This window comes from Castanea sativa, chromosome 1 (assembly GCF_040712315.1).
Source record: "Castanea sativa cultivar Marrone di Chiusa Pesio chromosome 1, ASM4071231v1".
In the NCBI taxonomy this organism is placed as follows: domain Eukaryota; kingdom Viridiplantae; phylum Streptophyta; class Magnoliopsida; order Fagales; family Fagaceae; genus Castanea; species Castanea sativa.
In genome coordinates, this window is record NC_134013.1 from 30770636 (window position 1) to 30780609 (window position 9974).

The window sequence follows — 9974 nt, forward strand, 5'->3', positions numbered from 1 at the left end:
AACATATTATATTTTATAAGACTTATAGCAGCCGTGAGTTTTTCTGTGGTGCCATGGTGGGCTTCCACATCTGGTACAGGATAATGCATAATAGTCTGACATGTTACTGGGATTACCAGAATTAACGACCCATTTGATAAACCACGGGAAAAAACAGATATCTCAAAATTTCTGAGAGTATGGAATTTATTCCCCTAAAAAATCTAATGACTCATTGTATAATAAAAATATTTTACTTTAGATTAATTGCAATGATAATGATGATACGTAAATAAAAACGAACACATATCATCGTCGTTTCAATATACAATAAATATGTGTCGTTACTAAACAAAAAGGCCAGTGATCTGACCTCTTGCCAAACTCCTGAGAATGTACCAACTGACCCAAATGATGTGGTGGTCAATAATAAGCCTACTTGTCAATTTCTCATCAGAGAAATTTGTGAAACGCTGTCATATTTGATATTCCCATTAAAAAAAAAAAAAAACTGTGATGTTGGTCTTCCTAATCTGCCCTAAATATCATGTCAATTTCATTGGATTTTTGTGAATCACACAGCTGTCACCAATCAAAGAAATCTATCTTTTTATACCCCACGATGGCCCCCAGATTTTCTGAGCTTTAAAAAAAAGAAAAAGGTTATCTAGGCCCACAAGTTTTGACTAGTAAGAAGTCCATAAATTAACTAAGCCGATGCCATTGGGCCTCTTTTTGGGTTAGAGTTCAAATTCTCCTAAACTAAAAAAAAGAGTTTCAATTTTCCACATTAGTTATCGTGCCCAAATCAAATTGAATTAAATATAACTACTTTCATCACACACTCAAAGCAGTAATTTGAAAATTAAGAAGAGATGAAACTTAATTTAGAGGTCTTATTTTGTAGAAAAAAATTGAATTTATTTATTTATTTATTTTATATATATAATTTTTATCTTGAAAATCTAATTTATAAGTGGATAAAGTAATTTGAAAATTTACAGGAAAATGATCCTATTTTTATGTCAATGTTTTAGTGAGAGTTAGAGTTATATTTTTACCAAATTGTCCTGTAATTTTATCTTTACTCCATAAGAGTATAGGGACAGTTTTGAACTAAAATATAAGGAATCTAAATAGGAGAAATTCCTAAAATAATAGCATAGATAATAGTATAGATAAAAATGAAGTTTTGAAATATTTATTTTTAAAAAACAGAAAAAAAGAAAAGAAAGAAAGAAGGGTGCAATGAAACACTTCTTAGTCTGAGGTCATAGTGGTTGGAAGATAAAAAAGCATGACTGTTTGTAATGGAGAATAAAAGAGTTGTTATTATTATTATTATTATTTTAAGGATAATACCGCTAGGCTCAGTCAAATCGAATGTGAACGAAAGCAAGAGGCTATGGTTTTTCCATATAGGGAATTTGAAGTGTACTCTTTGAGTGTAAGAGTAAAAGACATGATTCATGTATCTAATTTTAATGGTAGAAAATTCTATCCGGAAACTCAACTTGGATCACGACAAAGAAAGTAAGCCCACCCATTGGTTATACCTAAAAACATCGAATGCCTTTCAGAAGTGGACATGGTCCACAACTATGTCGTGTATTTTCTTCCTCACTTTTTGACCCACTATTGGCATGACAAAATGAAGTTAGAAGCCACCCATTAGAAAATATTGATTTAATGTCATGAAGGTTTTGTTTTGTTTTGTTTTTTGTTTTTTGTTTTTTTTTAAAATTTTTTAAGACATTATATAATTTCAATTTTTTGGTATCTATTATGTGATAATTGCTCAGGAAACAATTTCAGTTTGAACTTTATTATCTTATTCGATAAAAAGATATTTTACTAGTTAAGTTAACTGAAACCCATAATTTATAAAACTCGGTTAACAATGTAAGTAGGACTGTAAACGAGCCAAGTTTTGTTGAGTAGTGCATGTTCAAGATTGGCCTGTTAGGAAAATCAAAAACTTGAGCTTGGCTTGAGCTTATAACAAGCCTAAAAATAGTGTTTGAATTTGAGTTTGTGGGAAAGCCAAAAAGCTTGAGCTTGGCTTAGCTTAGCTTGATTAATTAGTTAAGCCAAACTCAAGTTTAATATCAAGCTCAAATTTGAGCTCAGGTCAAGTTTTTGAGCTCGAGATCTAAAAAAATTACATTATTAAATACTTAAATCTCTAAAATTAAGAAAAAAGAAAAAGAAAATAGTGTACTCATTTTATCATGCATCTAGTCTTACTTATGATTAGCCACTATTCAAATTAATAATTTATATAATTAAATTCATTCATTCATCATTCCTTGTCTATAGTTTCAGTAATTGTTCAAAATACAATTTTTACATTCACATTAGATGGTAAAGGACTAGAAAAATACCTGATTGTAACTATTATGAATGAGAAAATACTAACATGTCTCATAACTTTACTTTAGATGATTGATAGGGAAGGATCATATGTGGCCTACTTAATTAATTAATTATTTTTAAATGTAACTATAGTCTAAAGTGGTTCTTGATCAGTTTAAAGAGAAGGAAAAAATTAAGGTAATATAGGTAGTGATCTCATGTTGGCCATGTCATTATTAAAATTTGTGTAATGAGTATATTTAGCTAACACATATAATCTTATAAATGAGTCTATACTTGAATTGTTGTGTATCAAGCCTAATAGCTCATAGCTTGTTCGCGAACAAATTTTTTTACTTAGGCTCGGCTTGTTTATTAAATGAGCATAAAACTAAGACTCAATTTTGGCTTATTTATAAACAAATAAACATAAATAAGCTTTTTATTAAGCTGAACTCCAGTTGTTCATGATCAACTTCGTTCATTTATGAAACGTACCACTAGACGTAGTTAGGTGAAATAAGACTTCCTCTGTGCTCAACGTGCTCTTTTCACCTACCACGAAGATTTAGATGGTTATTCTAGAGTAAAATATTAAAATGACAGGGAGCTAAGTAAACTTATTAGTTTAGTTTTTTTTAAGAAGATATTTTTTTTTGATGATATTAGTTTAGTTAAAAATGCTTATAAACTTACATAAGTATTGGAAAAAAAAACTTGTCATAAGTATATAATAACTAATACAATGGTTGCGCCAAGTGGTTTCACAAAATTGTAGAAATTTTTATAAATTTTTAATCCTCTTATTATTAATATAATTAACTACACAACAACGTTTTTACACTATTAGTATTTTACTAACTGCAAGTTTCTCGACTTCCAAAGGCTCTTCATCTTTTTGAATCGAGGCCTGGCCTGGCTCGTGTTCTCTATTTCCATATCTTCTCTTTATTTCATTATTTTTTAATTAATTAGAAATCTTAATCTCATTATAATTAAAAATTCTACATTAGTTAGACCTCATTCAAGTTGATATATCATCTATTTTTGGAAGATGAGAAACTCACGCCAATATATAAATCCCCTAGACATAGTCGGTATGCATTTCTCTTCTTCTTTAGAATTTTTTTTTTTTAGGGATTTTACATATTTTCTTCTATTTCTCAAGCTTCTTGTAGTTTTTAATTATAAAATTCAAAACATTTGAAAACATAGTTGATTGAATTTTGATTTTTTTGGCTTACCATTATGTTTTAATTTGGACAATTTGCACAATTACATCCTATCATTGTGGTTTGTTTAAAAGCTTTTTGTTGCTTGCTTTTGTAAATATTGTATTATGATAAAAGTTTGTGCTAAATATGCAGTTGTAGGTACCATTGTCTATACCTATTAATGCTACAAGTATGTTTTATCAATAGAAATAAATTAATTTATTAGAGTATTAATTCCTAACAATGAATTTCTTGATTATTACTGCATACTTTGTTAAATGATTGTTGTAACATCACATGATTATTTTGATACTTTGTTAATTTGCACAATTACATACTATCGTTGTGGTTTGTTTAAAAGCTTTTTGTTGCTTGCTTTTGTAAATATTGTATTTTGATCAAAGTTTGTAATAAATATGCAATTGCAGGTTGGATGAACCATTTTCTATACCTATTAATGCTACAGGTATGTCTTATCAATATAAATAGATTAATTTATTAGAGTATTCCTAACAATGAATTTCTTGATTATTCTTAAATACTTTGTTAAATGATTGTTGTTGTTGACCTCACATGAATAACTAAAGAATTGTTTGGATTAAGCTCTTCACGATTTACATATTTATTGCTAACATATCCATATATCTCACGTTTAATTTTTTTTTGATACAAGATAAAGTTTCTACTCTAGCCTAATCGAAATTTATATGTGTGTGAAACTTCTTTCTGGAGACTTGAACCTCAGCCCTTGACCCCCCACACCCATAAGCATTTATATTTATGAACCAAGGGTGCACGGTGGTTCTCACGTTTAATTAAAAATTATATGTTCTAGGCTTCTACTTCTATTATATGAGAAAATTTTACTTTTTTTATTTTTTATTTTTAGACATCTTCTTTTATATTAGTTACATAATTATTTACCATCTTTCATTCAATTAATTTTGGACTTATATATGAATTTTTAATAGAAAAACTTTACTTTACTTTTATTATCTATTTTTTATATTTGCTTTTAATTAAATGAATAAAATATTTTATTTAGTTTACACATGATTCTTGATTAAGCCGTTCATTGCACGGCATAATGCTAGTATAATATAAAAATTAGATCCTCAACTGAAGAATGCATCATTATGCATGCAATTGTGACACGTGTCTCATTCATAATAGAGAAAACAATGACACATCTCAAACATCACATGATAGACAACTATTGGTACATGTCACTTATCAAACGCCATGTGGCAGACAACTATTGGCATGTGACAATCTTTTTGGTACGTATCACCAATAAATAAAGAAATTTAAATCTCCACTATCAATTCCATCATTTAAATAATTACCCACTATAAACTCCTTCAATTGATCCATAATGAATTAAATCATTAATCCCATACAAGTCATTTGGTATTACATGTCAAATGAGGAAAACAAAAAGAGTAACGCTAGACCCTAGAGATACAAATTTTTTTACAATATTTTTTTTAAACTGCTAATGTGGTGAATGGTTATTGGTAAATGAAAAAGTTATATTAATAGTGGGCCTAAGTGAAAACCAATAAAATGTTGGTCATATCAACAATTTGTAAAAATGTTATAAAATAGTTTTTGGCTATAACATTATTTATATTTTTGGCATTTTTTACCATAATTGTAACTTTGAATACTAAAGAAAAAAATTGCTAGAATTAAATACAAGTACAATACACTTGGCTTCTTCTGTTACATTTCAAGTTAAGGGAAAAATAACGGATAGATAAAATTGAGTAGTATGGGAAAAAAAGAAGAGGAAGAACTTGACACATTTACATGGAAAACAAAGTGATAGTTGAACTAATGAGTTACAAACATGTGAAATAGTTACAGACATTAAAAAAAAACTATAGTTTCTTTTTTGTTGGTGCAAGATAGAAATTCTACAATAACCTAATCTAAGTGTAAATGTGGGTGAACCTCACTCCTAGAGACTTGAACCCCAACCTTTACCCCTTACATCCCACAAGCATTTATACTTGTGGTGTGACCATCACACTAAGGGTATGCGGTGGTAAAAAAAATATAGTTATAGTAATTCTGTTTGCTATAACTCATAGCCCTAATTAATGGTTTTTATTTTTGTTGATGCTCATTTTGGAAAAGCCCAACAACAGGAAGATGCCCAATAGTATGGGCAAGAAAAGTGTTGGTGGATTGAGAGAAAAACCCATTAAGCCTGAATGACAAGAATAATGGGTCATAGGCCCATAAAGTAAACAAAGGGGTATTGGGAAAAGCAAATGGGTCTAAAGGAACATAAAGGAAGAGACAGTAAACCCATGGGTATTATGTGATGTAGAAAAGTGAGAATAAGTCACAGCAAGTCCGAAGTAATGAAGTAAGAAAGTAAGGGGTTGATGGAGAGCCCATGAACCTTAAGGATGAAGGATATGGTAAGTGGACCGGGGAAGTCTAAAAGAGTTAGTAAAAACCTATGGGAATGTAGAATTAGAAATGAGCCGAGGATGTCCAAGGAAAGAAAATGGGCCAAGGACGCCCAAGGAGGAAGAAATGGGCTAAAGGAGTCCAAGAGTAATGTAATGGGTTAAGAAAACCCAAAGAAGCATGAATTGAGAGAAGAGCACACAACAGGCCTGAAATAGGCCCAGCAAGCATGGATCAAATAGCACCGCAGCAGGAATAACAAAAGGGCACGGTAGGATTACTGGAAAGCTAACGGAAGAAACAAATAGTGGACAAAAAGAGAGAAAAACCTACAATCAAGCAAGGCCCAGCCCTTGGGGGAAGCAAGTCATAAAGAATGAAGAATTAGAAAATATTTTACGCCATAAAAGGTTAAGAATAAGCGGCAGAATGCACAGGTAAGCCTCCAGTCCACGACAAACGCATGAGCGGTAGACAAGTTTTGGACATCCACGAAAATGGAGCACGCACAAGGCCTAAGCACCACCAACATGTGCCCAACCAATACAAGAGTGGTGGGTCATGGGTCAGAGGTAAGAGAGGGTATGGTCTGGCTGTGGGGAGAATGGAAGGCCTATTCTGGGGTTCCCGCTCAAAATCTTTTGGAGGAAATGTCTTGCTGGAATGACATATCACCTAAAGGAGGGAATGATGAGTTGGAATCACTAGGTGCATGCCATGAGGGATAGTAATAGAGAATACCCACACTGTGGTGGATAAAAATGTCACGGTGGAACAAAAATTTTTTCTTTGTCTGGTAATGGGGAGTGGCACGGCCAGTATAGGTAAGTGGTGGTGGTTGGGCAGCTAACAAACTAGTGGGTGGTTAGGAAGGACACCATCCAGAAAAAAGTAGTTAAAGAGTAAAATGGTAAAAACCAATCACAACAAGAAGTATATAAAGGGCTTTCGTCATGCATAGTAGAAAAAAAATAGCAACAATAGCAATCACTAGGAGAGAATCACAACATCTCCACCACCATAACACTACATGAGTAAGCACTAAGAAAGAAAGAAAAGAGTGGGGAAAGAATCAAATTAACAAAATTAGGAAGAGAAATAGAGAATGTAAAATGACAGGCATGCACCAATAGGCAAATCTCTTCTCTCCCTTTAAAAGCCTACCATCTGTTGAGGATAAAGGATTCGTTTGGGCATAAGCCATTCAGACCTTTTCCCTCAAAGTGGATAATTTCTACGGCGAGATCCTCCTGCAAGATCTTTTGGAGGAAATGTCTTGCTGGAATGACATACCACCTAAAAGAGGGAATGATGAGTTGGAATCACTAGGTGCATGCCATGAGGGATAGTAATAGAGAATACCCACACTGTGGTGGATAAAAATGCCACAGTGGAACAAAACAATTTTCTTTGTCTGATAATGGGGAGTGGCACAGCTAGTACAGGTAAGTGGTGGTGGTTGGGCAGCTGACAAACCAGTGGGTGGGGTCGGGAAGGACACCATCCAGACAAAAGTAGTTAAAGAGTAAAATGGTAAAAACTAGTCACGACAGGCAATATATAAAGGGCTCTTGCCATGCACAGTAGAAAAAAAATAGCAACAATAGCAATCACTAGGAGAGAATCACAACATCTCCACCACCATAACACTACATGAGTAAGCACTAAGAAAGAAAGAAAAGAGTGGGGAAAGAATCAAAGTAACAAAATTAGGAAGAGAAATAGAGAGTGTCAAATGACAGGCATGCACCAATAGACAAATCTCTTCTCTCCCTTTAAAAGCCTACCTTCTGTTGAGAATAAATGATTCGTTTGGGCATAAGCCATTCAGACTTTCTCCCTCAAAGTGGATAATTTCTACAGCGAGTTCCTCCAGCAAGGTTACCCACGTTGAGGAAGTGGTTCTCTTCTTGGTCTTAGTCCTGTAACACGACTGAACACGACGGGCTAACCTTTTCCTTTTGATTTTATTTTTTATCGTAATTGTTTCTTTTCTTGCCTTCGCAATTTCACTTATAGCGTGTTTCTTATTGCTACATCGTTCTTTTTTCTTAAGGATTCCTTGTTTATTTCATCTAACGAGAAGCATATTGCCTTTATTATTGTCATACTGTATTTGTCTGCCATAACTCTTCTGTAACAGCTTTGCCTGCCATGGGCATGTGACCAAAATTTTAGCAAAAGGGGCATAGTTTGTGCACAAGCCGGCCCAAGGTGGGTTGCAATTAGACTGGTCCCAACTTTCCTATCCAGAACACTTGGGTCTCAGTACAGTAGGAGGCAATCCAGCCCAAAATCACAAAAGGCCCACCACAACTTTTTCTATTATCTTTTGTAATCCTAATTCTTCATTTCTCTATAATAACAATAATAAATAAGAACGTTATTTGATTTGATAGACCAAAAACGTATTGACCCCTTGTGATGGATTAAATTGATTAATTAGCCAAGTTGTTAATTAATCAAATTAACATGCAAATGCGTGGTAGCACAAACAAATCACCAATAAACTAAAGTATGCAGCGGAAAATAAATAACACGGTGATTTATTTACGAATAGGGAAAACCTACACGGCAAAAACCTCACCGGGTGAATTTAAGGTCATCACTCCTGAAACTCCACTATTATCAAAACAAGCGGTTACAAATAAAGGAATCCCAAGTACCTTACCAACCTACAGTTGAACCCTTACCCCAATACCTAATTGGACTTGTTCTGTAGTGTCAGTTTCTCCTTTTGATGCACGGCACCCAAGTACGTGACTAACCAATTGTGCGGATTCCAGTACGCGACTTCAATCACCAATTAGAGAAGATTGTTGGCTGCAAAGTTCTTCAATTCATCCACACGATAAAGATCAAGAAGATGCTTAGTTACAAAACCCTACGGTGCAAAGACACAACAACTTCTTCACAAGAGAGATGAACTAGGGCAAGAACTTCGTCTCAAGTCACAATTTGCATGAATAAGGATTTCTCAATGCTTGTGCAACTTGCTACACTTTGACGGCCCTTAAAATAATCCTTTTATATGTCTAGAGTTAGGAGAAAAAAAGACCCAAAGACACATCCACGGATTAGAATCAAAATAGAACTAGGAATTTGTTTTTCTTAAATCTCAACAGCTACAGGTGTCGAGGTGCTGTCGAGCAGCTGTCGAGCCTCGGGGCTGGAACAGCTTCTTAAAGTTCGATAGATGCAGCTGTCAAGCTTTAATGAAGAGAACTTCTAAACTTGTTTCTTGGACAGATTTGCATGGCTTTAACACTTGATCTTGAAACCTTGTTTCTTGAAGTATTAACCTCATCCTAAATCTACCAAATTACAAGTAAAGTGCGTTTTGACAAAGGATTAACCAATTACATAAATAATGAATGACATATGTTCTAAACAAATGAAACACATATGTCCTAACATGATTAGCAGCTAATACTTGCACATTAATATTGGTAACATATATTGTGACAATATATTAATACCAACTACATGTTGGATTCCATTTGTAGCAGAAAATAATCTGAGAGAGTGTTGACAAAGTTCTATTAGCTTTCTCATGAATAACATCTTGTGAAGGACTAAGTATTGATAGAGCCAACAGATGGAGAATCGCAGGGGTACACAAAAAACATAAGTTTACAAAAAGTTCATTACAATCTTTCTAATAAAGGTAAATTTCTTTTAGTTATAATATATTTTTTTTCATTCTTAATTGTGTTAATACCCATTTTTATATATAAAAAAAAGAGCCCAGTAGCAATAACAAGCAAAAAGGAATGAAAGAAAAGATTAGAAAGTAATGGCAAAAACAAAGGCTGTAAAAGTCCAAAAGAAAGAAAGGAATGAAAGAACGCCAAACGGGCTAGTCTGGCAAAAACAGTAGTAGGTAGGCCCACAGGCCCAAGAAGAGGCAAAAGTAGAGCAAGTCCAATAAGCCCATACCTTTCTCCATAAAAACGAGCATGGGTAAAGAGGATTTAGGAGCAGAACAAGGCAAAGCCAAAT